General features: G+C 40.3%; 1 non-coding gene across 1 annotated transcript; it reads right to left on the reverse strand.

Moving 5' to 3' along the window:
- Positions 1-1,798: 1,798 nt before the first annotated feature.
- LOC136726877 (U5 spliceosomal RNA) lies at positions 1,799-1,913 on the reverse strand. Its single transcript, XR_010808257.1, has one exon. It is a non-coding gene; the product is annotated as a U5 spliceosomal RNA (small nuclear RNA).
- Positions 1,914-5,629: the final 3,716 nt, after the last annotated feature.

Raw genomic sequence — 5,629 nt, forward strand, 5'->3', positions numbered from 1 at the left:
ATAATGAAAATGATTTAAAAAAAAACAATCCTGCAATACATTTATTTAATATTTGCAGTAATTATCTCACCGGTAACTGTGGTTCATCAAGGTCACTATCATCTGAAATTTGAAGTTTTTTGTTTGGTTTAGGTACTCTCTTCATTTTAGGAGAGGGCATTTTTGTTAGGTCATTAAGTTTTCTTCTTAGTTTGCCTTCTTTTCCTAAAATAAAAATAAAATAAATAAAACCCTGCATTATGTCCACAGATATTTGGGGATTATATTTATTTGTCATAAAAATACTGTGCTTTGACCATACAAATTAAGATGAACAGCCAACACTGAATCAAAACTGAAGTTAAATTATATCTGGTTTAATTTATTTTGTGATTTGGGGGATTTTATTGTAAAGCACAACACACAATAAATCGTTCTTACAAATGCCAGTCAAGTATGACGAGTTTTTAGCGCCCTCACCACCACCTACCATGTTATAAGAGTATGTTAGAAGTACAACACATTAATAACTTAAACATTCATTTCAAATATACTGTGATTGTATATATCAAATAGCATGTAAAGACTTTAATGTTTTTTTTTTAAATAAACATTGTTACCAGTCATAATGATCTGCGCTTCATGGACAGGCCATCCACCTTTTGGAGGTTTGTTCGTGTCTCTCCACTCTGCTCTGAAGTTTCGAGTCGTCTCTTCGTCATCATCAGCAATGCTGAATAAATCAAAATTGCGAAAGCAAGCAGTGGGAATCACGCTGTAAGAGTCTTTGTCGACCCCGCTTTCCCACTTCACCAACGCGTGCATCACCGCCATACTACCTTCACCTTCTCGTCCGTTTTTTCTGCGCCTTTTTCCCCCGACAAGTCACGGCACAAAAAACAGTCCCGCTCTGCATTCTGGTACTTGGCGTTCTTAATAACACCAACAGGGTGTAATCGCATAGACCACTCGAGTATAAAGTACTACATATCCCATCAGTTACAGTTTTTTTTCATCTTCTGGAACTGCAATTTAGCACTTTCAACTGTTTCTTAGTGATTCCTAGAATTACTAACCGGTATTGTAGTCAATGTGTTTATAACCTTTTTTGTTTAACGATTTGTGTGTTATCCTATGGGATCCCATGGTTTTTGATTTGGTCACGGAAGTGATTTGTCTTTGATTTGTTGATCTAGAGTTGAATTTTAATTAGTTTTTCCCTTTTGTATAATTAGTGTAGTGCTACATTTAGTCTTTGTTTTTAAATAAATTTGACAATTTATATCTTTGGAATTGGTGTCTGCGTCCAATTATTACAGAAATTGAGTTCTACAAGACTCCAGGATTCGTGATAAGGTGATACTATGAATTCACTTCTTTAATTGAAATGTATAAGTGTACCTTACGCTACATATATGTATGTATGTGTGTATGTATGTCCAATTGCTTTGACAATACAAATGAATTGAATTGAGAGAGAGAGAGAGAGAGAGAGAGAGACAGACAGACAGACTGACAAACAGAAAAACAGACAGACACAGACACACACACACACAGAGCCAGCCAGCCAGCCAGCTCAGCGATGACATCACGAGCCTCTCTCAGCTGACTGCTATGACATCACAGAGCACGTACATTCCGTTGCTTGCCGTCTGTCAACCACTCAGTCACTGCCAGCCAGACTGGCTGGCTGGCTGGATGGGGGGGCTGCTTGCTGCTGCTGCGTACCTTAGCAAGCTTATTTGCTTGACCGGCCTTCCTACTCCTCTGCCCACATGCCCACCTATGCCCGATCTGCTGTTCACCTGGATCACAGCTCCGCCCCAACAAGGCAGAGCCCCCCAAGAATGGTACAAACTCACCCACGATCCCCTCCACGGAAAGCTTTAGCAAAAGGCAAAAGCGTTATACGTAATGAAGAGGAACCCGAGTCCAAGACGCATCCGACCAGCCATACATATTTGTGTGTATTAAAGATCACATTTTCTTACATTTAGTTTTTCTGTACTTTATTACATCTTATTGTGATTTATAAAAGTATTGTTTCTTTTCCATATGTATGTATGTATGTGTGTGTGTGTGTGTGTGTGTGTCTGTCTCTGTGTGAAAGTTAGTGTGTGTGTCTGTACGTGTGTGTGCCTGTCTCTGTGTGATAGTGTGTGTGTGTGTGTGTGTGTGTGTGTGTGTGTATATGTCTCTCTGTGAAAGTGTGTGTGTGGGTGTGACAGTGTGTGTGAGTGTCTGTCTGTCTGTCTGTCTGTCATGTAACTCGCACATCTGTGAGGGCACCATTTTTGCAGAAGAGATGTACACATTTTGGAGCAACATATGCTGCCATCCAGACATCATCTTTTCCAGTGACGTCCCTGCATTTTCAAACAGATCACATTTTATTACACTTTGTTTATCTGTACTTTATTACATCTTATTGTGATTTATACTTGTAATGTTTCTTTTCCATATATATGTATGTACAGTGGGGGAAAAAAGTAATTGATCCCCTGCTGATTTTGTACGTTTGCCCACTGACAAAGAAATGATCAGTCTATAATTTTAATGGTAGGTGTATTTTAGCAGTGAGAGACAGAATAACAACAAGAAAATCCAGAAAAATGCATTTCAAAAAAGTTATAAAATTGATTTGCATGTTAATGAGGGAAATAAGTATTTGACCCATTTTCAATGCCCTGGCTTAGGGTTCTCACCCATGATTTGACGGTACATGGCCCCGTCCATCGTCCCTTTGATGCGGTGCAGTTGTCCTGTCCCCTTAGCAGAAAAACAGCCCCAAAGCATAATGTTTCCACCTCCATGTTTGATGGTGGGAATGGTGTTCTTGGGGTCATTCCTCCTCCTCCAAACACGGCGAGTTGAGTTGATGGCAAAGAGCTTGATTTTGGTCTCATCTGAGACCACTTTCACCCAGTTCTCCTCTGAATCATTCAGATGTTCATTGGCAAACTTCAGACGGGTCTGTACATGTGCTTTCTTGAGCAGGGGGACCTTGCGGGCGCTGCAGGATTTCAGTCCTTCACGGCATAGTGTGTTACCAATTGTTTTCTTGGTGACTATGGTCCCAGCTACCTTGAGATCATTAACAAGATCCTCCCATGTAGTTCTGGGCTGATTCCTCACCGTTCTCATGATCATTGAAACTCCACGAGGTGAGATCTTGCATGGAGCCCCAGACTGAGGGAGACTGACAGTTATTTTGTGTTTCTTCCATTTGCGAATAATCGCACCAACTGTTGTCACCTTCTCACCAAGCTGCTTGGTGATGGTCTTGTAGCCCATTCCAGTCTTGTGTAGGTCTACAATCTTGTCCCTGACATCCTTGGACAGCTCTTTGGCCATGGTGGAGAGTTTGGAATCTGATTGATTGATTGCTTCTGTGGACAAGTGTCTTTTATACAGGTAACGAGCTGAGATTAGGAGCACTCCCTTTAAGAGAGTGCTCCTAATCTCAGCTCGTTACCTGTATGAAAGACACCTGGGAGCCAGAAATCTTGCTGATTGATAGGGGATCAAATACTTATTTCCCTCATTAACATGCAAATCAATTTATAACTTTTTTGAAATGCGTTTTTCTGGATTTTCTTGTTGTTATTCTGTCTCTCACTGCTAAAATACACCTACCATTAAAATTATAGACTGATCATTTCTTTGTCAGTGGGCAAACGTACAAAATCAGCAGGGGATCAAATACTTTTTTCCCTCACTGTATGTATGTATGTATGTATGTATGTAAGTGTGTGTGTGTCTGTCTCTGTGTGAAAGTGTGTGTGTGTGTCTGTCTGTGAAAGTGATTGTGTGTGAAAGTGTGTGTGTCTGTCTGTCTGTCTGTGAAAGTGTGTGTGTGTGTGTGTGTGTGTGCGTGTGTCTGTCTGTGAAAGTGTGTGTTTGTGTGTGTATGGGTGTGACAGTGTGTATGAGTGTCTGTCATGTAACTCGCACATCTGTGAGGGCACCATTTTTGCAGAAAGAGATGTACACATTTTGGAGCAACATATGCTGCCATCCAGACATCATCTTTTCCAGGGACGTACCTGCATTTTTCAGCAGGATAACGCCAAACCACATTCTGCCCAGATTTCAAGCGCATGGTTGCATAGGCAGAGAGTGCGGGTGCTAGCATGGCCTGCCTGCAGTCCTGACCTGTCTCCGAATTGAGAATGTGTGGCGCACTATGAAGTGCAAATTAAGACAACGAAGGCCCTGTGCAGTTGCGCAGCTGAGGAAATGCATAATGGATGAATGGGGGAAAATCCCGCTTGCTAAACTTAACCAAGTGGTGTCTTCAGTGCCCAAGTGCTTAATAAGTGTTATTAAAAGAAAAGGTGATGTTACATAGTGGTAAACAGTCGACTGTCCCAACTTTCTTGGTTTCTTTTCACTGCTAATGAGATGCTGTAGAGTGAGTTAGTTATATTGCTTTCAGGAGCTCTAATCGTATTGATGAGTTCATGCAGCATTTGTAATTGAATTTCAAAAAGAAATCTTTGCTGTCTGGCCTGTGTGTATGAGATGTACTCTGTCAATCTTTGGCTAACAACTGAAACATTGGTAGAACAGAAATGGCAACATAAAAAAGAAAAGTACATTTTAAAAGAGCACATTAAATAGGATGAATATACAGTTTTTTACAATCACTTTGTCACTAATTTCAGAACCTTGATGTCATTTTTCAAAACTCTAGACACAAAACTCAAAACGGTCATCACTTGTAACACAGGCTGTCCAATGTTCAAAACATTGCATTGTGCATTCATATCTTTATAGAAACCTAGCACTTGCAGACTTGTTGGTTCAAATAACTCATTTATCATGAAATACCATAGTAACATAGTAACACAGAAGATACCGATAGTTTCACTGTGTAGTTGTTCGTACAATCATTAAATATTGTAGTACAAAATATGTGATACATGTTTCATTATGGTACTACACATAAATACATCACTGTAAAAGGACTAGTAGAGAGAATACTACAGACACAGTGGAATCATTGAACAAAATCTGAAATGTATTGATGCAATACAATCAAATCACACCATAGGTTTCTTTGAATCCATGCAAAAATAATTAGCTACAAAAACGAACAAAACTACAGTAAAATGTCAACTGCAGTGTTCCTCACCTGGCTTAGTGTAAAAAGCAAAACAAAGGATTGATTACTGTACTTCTAAATTTCCATCAGCCCTGTGTTCAGGTTCAGGTTCTCACAACCATTTTTCACAAGAGGCATCTTGAAACTGAACATACCTGAACATACTCAGTCATCAGCTGCTTCACTCTGTCTGCATTTCTTTCAAAAGGCACACTATACTCTGTGCTACACATTGGTATGCAGTATACAGTCATTTGACAATTGAGAGTAGCCTAATGTTTAGTGCATGCTGAAGACTTGCCGCTTCTCAGTACGGACATTTCTGATGATTGAGGCCACAGTTGATCCTGAGTTGATTCTGAGGTTTGATTGAATCATTGTAGCTGCCTCAGTCATGGTCATGCCATGATTTACAACATGTTCTACAACTATTTCTCGGATTTCACTGGACACTATTTGCTGTTGCTGCCGCTGTCTGGTCCGTGGCCTTGTCCTCTACCACGTTCCCCCAACACCTCTCAAATGAGGCCCATGGCTGCCTCT

Source organism: Amia ocellicauda, unplaced genomic scaffold (genome assembly GCF_036373705.1).
Source record: "Amia ocellicauda isolate fAmiCal2 unplaced genomic scaffold, fAmiCal2.hap1 HAP1_SCAFFOLD_26, whole genome shotgun sequence".
Lineage (NCBI taxonomy): Eukaryota > Metazoa > Chordata > Actinopteri > Amiiformes > Amiidae > Amia > Amia ocellicauda.